Genomic DNA, 9108 nt, shown 5'->3' on the forward strand with positions numbered 1-9108 from the left:
TATTAAGACAGAACACAACTTCAATATGTGTTCTGTTATCTTATGCGTCATATAATACTTGGTTTTTTGGTCAATTTGGAAAAAATAGCCATCAAATTTCTTTCCTGAACTAAAGGTGGCTTTCAAGTCTTAACCTGAATAACAACGGCATCTTGAGATGTAAATTGAGAAGTCCCTTCGAGACCTCGGATTCACCTTTAGCCAATCTCTCGGTGTTACCTTTTCGTCTCTGAAACACCCGACGCAACTTGAGATGCAAAACAGCCAACAAAACGACCCTGAAAGCGCTTGAATTTTCCCATGCCAGCGTCGCAGAGATATTTTCTGCAAGACGTTTCATTTGAAATCAAAAATGATACTTGAATAGTCCACGTAAACTAAACCGCGTTGAAAAGACACAGCTTTGCTTGTCATGCTGTCATGTCACTTGGGCAAAAAAAAAAAAAAGAAAGAAAGAAAAAAAATGAAGAAGTAATTGCACGTGCTTTCCACTGAAAATGAGAAGAATCAAGCTCCATAAACTACTGCGAGACTTGTTAGTTGAAGGAGACCCTCTCGACATTGCTTTAAAATAAATGTGTGATCGTGATTATTGCTACAAGGAAGAAGTCATGGAGTTAGTCTAGTATGACATCTAGTATTACTATCATGGTGGCCATACAATAAAATTTCTCTCCCGTGTTAAACGGTATTGGTCTCTTGCAAAAATGTCAAAATTGTTCAAAAACGCCAATATGGCCGACGTGGAAACGTTATAGAAATATTACTATAGGTGTTGAGTTTTATTCTGTTGTTTATTTTCTTACGAGAGCCGGAGGCAGTGAAATAAGAGTAAATTACTGTCGTCTCATTCTTCGGGCCTGACTTTGACTGAAAAATTGTAACTGGTGCCACTGTTTTTTAGTTCCATTTATCGCTTGTTTCGTCATTGAAAGATCATATATTTGAACTGCGGAGAAAGATATGAAGAAATGATTGATCATCACTGTTACATACACAACTTAAGCAGTGTGAAATTAAAGCCTGAAAAAATCTCAGGCCTGAACGGGATTCGAACCCATGACCTCTGCGATACCGGTGCAGTGCTCTATTAACTGAGCCATCAAGCCAACTAGGAACTGGCCATGTTGTGAGTTCGTAATAAACACGTGGTGAAGATACAAGTGAATACATGAAATTTATTTTACTGCTTAAGTTGTGTATATAACTACGATGACCAATCATGTCTTCAAATCATCTGTTGTCGTAGTAAATGGTTTGAACCCAGGAGTATCAGTAGTTCGTATAGTGTGATCGTCCGGGTGAGGGTAGTTCTGAAAAGAACTGTTGTTGGTGACTGACGTTTCGACAACCTGAGCGGAAGTCATCTTCAGAGTCAAGTGAATAGTGTTTGTCAGTCGACGGTGTTATAAGTCCGATCCGTCGTACTGATTGGTCAGTTTAGCAGTGATGGTATTGGCTGAGTTTCTCAACAGTCATTGGTAAGTTCCAGTAAGTTTCGATCCGTCTATTGGAGGCTTCACCCACAATATATTGAAACTGATTTATTGAAACGACGATTCAAGCAACACTTTCAATTTTATTGCTATTTCACTGCTATAAATTGAAGGTCTACCATCTTACAGCATGTTCTCGAAGCAAAGTGTACAAACTTATTACTTTCAAAGCATTACAGTTTTACGCTAGCTCAATTTACTCTGAATATCGGGTTGTCGGCAAACAAAAATAACGTTCAGAAGTGTAATGATACATGTAGCTATTATTCGATCATTATTTTCAGCCTTGGTCTCGATCTGTTTTCAGCCTTACTGCATGTGGAAATTCTTGTAGTAGACCACGTTCTTGTAGCCATTGGCCACCAGAACGCCACCACGGTTTTTGATTGGATAGCGCGGGTTCCATGACGTCACCAGCGTGCCCTTCATGTACACTTTCACTTCACCTGAAGGAGAAGCTGTTGATACTGTCAACTTGACATGGAACCATTCTGCTCCCTTGGGGGGACCGGTTGGGCAGATACTAGATACAGCTCCATCAAACTTGGGTTGGCCTTTGTAAACGTAACCTGTCTGGAAGCATCCGCCGGCTGAATGAAGCCCGAAAATAAACATCAAAAAGAGGTCAATAGTGAAGAGGTTTTGAAAGGCACGCAATAGTGAATAATAGCGATAATTATCTTGTTACATTTCTGGCATGAGACAATACAACGCACCAAGTCCTTGGTTACCACTTTGCAACTACAGGCTAGAAGATTCCATCATGATTTCTCTTTCATTTGAGTTAAAGGTACAACCCTTAAACTAGCGCTTTCTTCTTATACTTTCTTAGTATTACAAGAACTAAGATTAAATTAACTGAACCCATACGCTAACATATTTTGGAATATCTTTGTCTTCAAAGTCAAAAATAATTTTTTCTATACGTGTGCTTTCATTACTTTGACCGTCAGTTTTAGGAACTTATTTCAAAACGCAGTTCCCACTACCTCAAGACTTTTCTTTTTCTTCTGATATTTTTCACCAGTTCGTGCAAACTTTTCAAGATTTACCTGCCTTTAGTCATTTTTTAGTGGCTGAATCGATTTACATTGTTCAACCATTTTTTTCCGCACCTGAAGTAGACGAAGTCGTAATTGTCCGGATCTTCAGCGTTAAAGAACACTCCCAGATGACCAAAATTCGCTCCGTCCCGTCCCATAAAGTTAAACAGATCAACTGACAGCTGATAGACTGTAGACTGGCCGCCTTTTTTCAAGTACCCGGCCTGACAGAAGCCATCTTTAGGCCAACTTCCGTGGTCCGCATCGAGTTTGATATAGTCAGGGAATTCAGCTGTCTCGGCGCACTTCTTAGAGACAAAAAGTTGAGGGACGATTTCGAACTTCCTGAAGAGGACCACATTTTGGTAGCCATGGAAAGTTAATACTCCTCCCCGGGCCCTTGGAGCAAAATGGGACTTAATAGTCGTCACCAGATCTCCGCCAAGGTACACCTGAACGTCATGGCCGAGGACCTTGACCGCCACTGGAAACCAAACGCCGCCTTTCGGGGGACCATTGGGGCACTTTTTAGTCTCAACAAAGGTCGGTTTCCCGTTGACCATGTACCCGGTCTGATAACAGCCATTAGGGCTATGGGGTCTGTGAATAAAGTATACAAGGATCAGAAGTTCTTTCTTTACTGAAAGATCATACACAGATAAAGCTCTTTAGGTGCATCTGTTATAACAGCCACATAAGAACTGGAAAGATATTTCGTCATTTCTGCTCCAATCCCAGCCTTGCCTTTCTGGTATTTCAAATCCCTTCCTTTAGTCTCTACAACAAAGATCCCATGTTCTGTAATTTTTTCTTTTTTTTTTTTCTTACAATTGGCAAAGATATCCCAGACAAGGTAACTATTTTCGCTCAAAGTCGACACAAACTGAAGTTAGAGAAAAGACCGAAAGGGAATTCGAACGAAATCTATGACGCAGAAAAGGAGGGTTGGTTGGGAAGTTAACGTGTACCACTCACTTAACCCCTCCACCCTCCCCCATTCCGCGACAAGACCCCGATAACCAGGGCTCCGGTGTGAATCACTCGAACTGGAGTCCAATGGCTGAAATCGTGCAGAAATAGCCAGAAAACAACCCACATGATACTTGTTTACTCTTCCCACTCCCTCTCCCGCAAAGGAACACCGAAACTAACACGTTGAGAAATCGACCTGCTTGAACACAGCTAACGAACACCACATTCAAGACCTACAAAGACAATGAAATCGCCATTTTTAAGCCAGAAGAATCTTCCTTTAACCTACTTCCTGATTATTCTCTTCAGGCTAACGTCCCGATTCGCCAGTGACTCACCTGAAGTAAACAAAGTCAAAGTTGTTTTCATCCACAGCGTTGAACAGCACACCAGGATGTCCACTGTTTATTCCCTGCCATCCTGCTTGGTTCAGTAACTCCGCTGACACGGTTTACTGTTGCGATTCAACACTGGACTGTCCGACAACTCGACAGATTTCATTGTTCTGGGCGATTGTTGCATCCAGTTTGTAGTAGTTTTCTGTTGGGGATTTAACCATGCTTGTGCAACGTGCCACAGCAGCTACTGAGAACTTGTCGCCATCTGTATAAGTTGCAAATAGGAAAGAAAAGCAATAATACTGAAAAAAAAAACGATAAAAATCTTGATCGAAGGGTAAGAAACGGCAGAAATGGCGTGGTCTAGTTGCTCGGTGAACACGATGAGTTGGCAATTTGACTTTACGGAACATGCAGATTACGGAGTGTCAAAGCATTTTTAAATTCAAACATTAAAATCCCCCGAAATACAAGTTAAAATGCGATTCAGTCGTAGTCCACTCCTGCCTACTTCTCGAGATCAATGATTGAAAATAGTTTTAGCATGAGAGATAAGTAGAGATGTCACAGACAAATTCAGTTTTTAACAGCTGTTTAACATTAACGAATATGAGTAATTGATAACAGGCTAACTAGTTTACTTTGAATAAGCGTGGAAACTGTAAGCGTAGAAGAAGAGCGGGTTTTAGTGCGCTATTCCATAGACGTGTAGTAACTTATTTCTGAAAATACAGTGGGACCTCGTTAATATAACCACATTCGCGCCATGGAAAACTGGTCGCATTAACAGGGTGGTCATATTAAAGGGGTTCTTTAAATAAGAAAATGACTGACTGAACTTTTGTTCAGGCCAGGATAAAGTGGCCGTAATAGCAAGGTCTTCACCTTGGGCTGACACCTTGCCGTGGTGGTGAAGCTTGTGTGTCTCCATGACCCGGAGAGCTGTGCCGGCGGGGACTTTGTTCCCTGGCAGGTCTAACCATGCCGGATTGGTCGAAGGGTAGAGGCCAGACGAAGAACAGCCCCTGGTCCTCCAGGTTGGGGGTTGGGCGGCGGGCTGATAACCCGCTCCCAGAAAATGCTATTTATTACAGAAACCGAAGCTAGAACTACCACTGCACCCTATCGGGAAGCAGGGGTAAAAGATGTTAACACCCGGTTGGAACAACGTGCGAAGCAGCGAATGACGCATAAACCGCCGACGAAATTGCTGTCGCCAAAAGCGTGTGTGAAGATCGGGCAATGGAATGTTAGGACAATGTTTGAGACTGGTAAGTGCGCACAGGTGATCAAGGAGATGCAGAGGTATGGTATTAGTATTCTAGGAGTAAGTGAAATGAGATGGAACTCTTGTGGGAAGTTGAGGGTAGCTACAGGCGAAACTGTGCTATACTCAGGAATGGATGAAGGTGAAAATCATGAGAGAGGAGTTGGCTTTATTCTGTCCAAAGAAGCTGCACAATGTCTGCTGGAATGGGAGCCAGTGTCTGAGAGGATAATCAGAGCCCGGTTCAACTCGAGGTGGCAGAAGGTTACCATCTTGCAATGCTATGCCCCAACAAATGAGGCAACGGAGGAGGTGAAGGATGATTTCTACGACCAGCTACAGATGGTTTTGGAGCAGGTGCCATGTAGAGATGTGAAGATCGTCATGGGAGATATGAATGCTAAGATGGGAATGGATAACACAGGCAGAGAGGAGGTGATGGGTAAACATGGAGCAAGAGCTGAGATGAATGAAAATGGTGAGAGATGGGCGGACTTCTGTCAGGCAAATGAACTGGTAATCGGTGGAACGCTGTTCCCCCATAAGGAGTGTCACAAGCGGACATGGAGGTCTCCTGATGGTGGTATTGTGAATCAGATCGACCACCTGGCATTTAGCAAGAGATGGAGGAGCTCACTGCAGGACGTTCGCGCGATGCGTGGAGCAGACGTTGGGTCAGACCACCACCTGTTGATGGCAAAAGTCAGGCTAAGGATTGCCAAAGTGAGAAAGGGGGATAGTGGCCGAGTGCGTTTTGAGGTCAGCAAGCTGAAAGATCTGGAGGTTAGGAACGCATTCAAGCTAGCACTGCATAACAGATTTGAGGGTCTGCAGCAGTTGATGGAGGAGGAGGAACTGTCAGTGGATGATGAATGGAGGCAGATTGAACAAGGTTATGTGGAGACCTGCGAGCAGGTGCTGGGTAGGGCAAAGGCAAACAGGAAGGAGTGGATCAGCAAGGAGACTTGGGAGTTAATCGAGCAGCGAAAGGTGGCAAAAAACACCATAAACATGGCCAGAACAAGAAACCAGAAGAGAGAGGCAAGTAAAAGATATCAAGAGTTAAATAGGGAGGTGAAGAGGAGGTGTAGGAGAGACAAGAGGGCGTATGTGGAAGCAGAAGCTGAGAGAGCTGAGGAGGCTGGAAAGAGAGGTGATGCAAGGACTTTGTACGAGATCACTAGAAAGCTAAGTGGGAGGATCCAGAATACTTGTAAGCCAGTGAGAAATGAGGCAGGCGTGTTGCTCAGGACAGCAGAGGAGGAGATGCACCGGTGGAGGGAGCACTTTCAAACAGTGCTTAACCATGAGGAGCCGATCAACCCGCCAGAGGTGGAGCCAAATGACGAGCTTAACATCAGGACAGGTCACGTTACACGTATTGAAATCAAGAATGCTATAAAGAAGTTAAAAAACGGGAAGGCTGCAGGATGTGACAATATTCCACCAGAGGCAATTAAGGCGGGAGGGGACACATCAGAGGAGGTTCTCCTGGGCCTCTGCAACAGGTTATGGAATGAGGAGAAGATACCAGAGGAGTGGAGAAAAGGTCTGCTAATCAAGCTGCCCAAGAAAGGTGATTTGAGCTACTGTAAAAACTGGCGTGGCATTATGTTGCTGAACATGGCAAGTAAGGTGTTTTGCAGAGTGATCCTGGAGCGCATCAAGATTGCGTTGGACGAAAAGCTGAGAGAGGAACAGGCGGGCTTTCGAGCAGGTCGAAGCTGCACGGATCAAATAGCAACACTGCGGATTATTATAGAACAGAGTATCGAGTGGCAGTCCTCCTTGTACATCAACTTTATCGATTTTGAGAAGGCCTTCGATAGTATCAGTAGAGATGTTTTGTGGAGGTTGTTGCGGCACTACGGGTTGCCTGACAAGATAGTCACCATCATCAGAGTTCTCTATGAGGGTTTCTCCGCACAGGTGGTACACAATGGACAGAAGACTCAACCATTGGATATGAGGACCGGGGTAAGACAAGGCTGCCTGCTATCTCCCTTGCTGTTTCTGGTCGCCCTGGATTGGGTGACGAGGACAGCCTTTGACAGGAAAAGAGGTATTCAGTGGACCTTTACGACATCATTAGAAGATCTTGACTTTGCCGATGATCTGGCCCTACTGTCGCACAGAATACAGGATATGAAGGATAAGACACGAGCCTTGGAGGTACAAAGTGCGAAGGTAGGCCTGAAGATCAATGCCACCAAGACAAAGCTGATGCGTATTGGTACCAAACGTGGTGATGTTGTGTCGGTAGCTGGGGAGCGGGTTGAGGAAGTGGATGAGTTCACATACCTTGGGAGCATTGTAAGCAAGAAGGGAGGCACTGACGAGGACATTCAGGCACGAATTGGAAAGGCAAGACAGGCATTTGCGATGCTGAGACCAATATGGCGATCCACGGCACTAACAACCAAGACCAAGCTGAGAGTCTTTGGGACAAATGTGAAGGCGGTGCTCTTGTATGGTTCTGAAACTTGGAGGCTGACCAAGGGATTGGAGCAGAAGTTGCAAGTGTTTATCAATAAGAGCCTGAGGAACATCTTGCGGATTTGGTGGCCTAGAAAAATCAGCAACAAGGACCTTTGGAGTCAAACAGGGCAACGACCGATAGAGGAAGAGATAAGACAGAGAGCTTGGGGCTGGATCGGCCACACACTGAGGAAACCAGATGGACACGTAGTCAAGAGGGCACTAGAGTGGAACCCACAGGGGAAGCGAAAGAGAGGGAGACCCCAAAACAGCTGGAGGCGCACGAGAATGGCAGAGTTGGCGGCGAAGCATGTTACGTGGAATGAGGCAAAAGGCACTGCACAAAATAGGGTTAGGTGGCGCGCGCTAGTTGAGGACCTATGTTCCACTTAGGAACGAAGAGGATTAAGTAAGTAAGTAATAGCAAGGTGGTCGTATTAACGGGGGTGGTCGTATTAAAGGGGTTCTTTAAATGAGAAAATGACTGACTGAGCTTTTTTGGGGCCAGAATAAAGTGGCCGTAACAGCGAGGTGGTCCTATTAACGGGGTGGTCGTAAGGCGGGGTTCCACTGTACGCCGAAACTTTAACCGTTTTGTCGCCGGGCCGACATTTTGTTTCACCACATTGTTTTTTTTTCAGTCGAGGCTGAATTTTCTTATTTTTCTGCCAATTATAGACTGAAATATTTTTGTGGATATTGTTAGATTATAGCGCATGGCATATTTTTGTATGTATTTGGTGTCTGGATAGTGTTAAAGTAATTTTGGAGCCAGCCTGAAGGTATTAAAGGGGAGGGTTTGGAACGTTCTCCCCATCTCAGACCCCTTCAGACCCCCATCTCAGACCCAGGCCCACCTCAGCCCCCTCCCCACCCTCTCAGACCCTCCACCTGAGACCTTCCACCTCAGGCCCCCTATGCTTGATGCTTGACCCCCCCTCCCCCTCCCCCTCCTCAGTTCCTCCCCCCTTCCCCTTTCTCATATCGAGACGCACCAAGTCAGGCCCACAATAACAGAGAATTTAGAAGGGAGACAAGCAAATAAGAATCTCGAACATACGAACGAAGAATATTAGAAACGTCGCGCTATTCGGATAGAAAAATATCACTGAGATGCCTCGCGTATCATATTTATGCGCCTATTAATGGTTTACCCCAGGATGAGCGGGGGGGGGGGTGCGGGCAACCCACGGGAATTTGACTTTGTGAGGCTCTACCTGGGTAGGGATTTTGACGTCCACAGCGATCCCCCTAGGTGGGAAATTTGACTCTGTCGCCATCTTGGAATGTGGAGAGGGCCTGGGAGTAAGCGGCCATCTTGGAAAAAACCCAGAAGTCATTTGGATGAGCTTCCCGCGTTTTTGCTGTGCTTTTCACAATGGCAGAACGGAAGGTAAGGATTATCTTGATGCTTTTAAAGTAAAAATTGTTGTTTTTAACACCCATCCGTTATCTATCTTGAAGTTTTGTACCACATAGTGTTTCTTTCTGTCGGATTTTGAAGGAAATATTCG

General features: G+C 44.9%; 1 pseudogene; it reads right to left on the reverse strand.

The window, feature by feature from the left end:
- Positions 1 to 1559: 1559 nt before the first annotated feature.
- LOC110069104 (putative skeletal organic matrix protein 7) overlaps positions 1560 to 9108 on the reverse strand; it is a 10805-nt pseudogene continuing 3256 nt past the window's right edge.

The sequence above is a fragment of the Orbicella faveolata genome, unplaced genomic scaffold (genome assembly GCF_042242905.1).
Source record: "Orbicella faveolata isolate gen_17 unplaced genomic scaffold, um_ofav_v1 contig_3, whole genome shotgun sequence".
NCBI classification, from domain to species: domain Eukaryota; kingdom Metazoa; phylum Cnidaria; class Anthozoa; order Scleractinia; family Merulinidae; genus Orbicella; species Orbicella faveolata.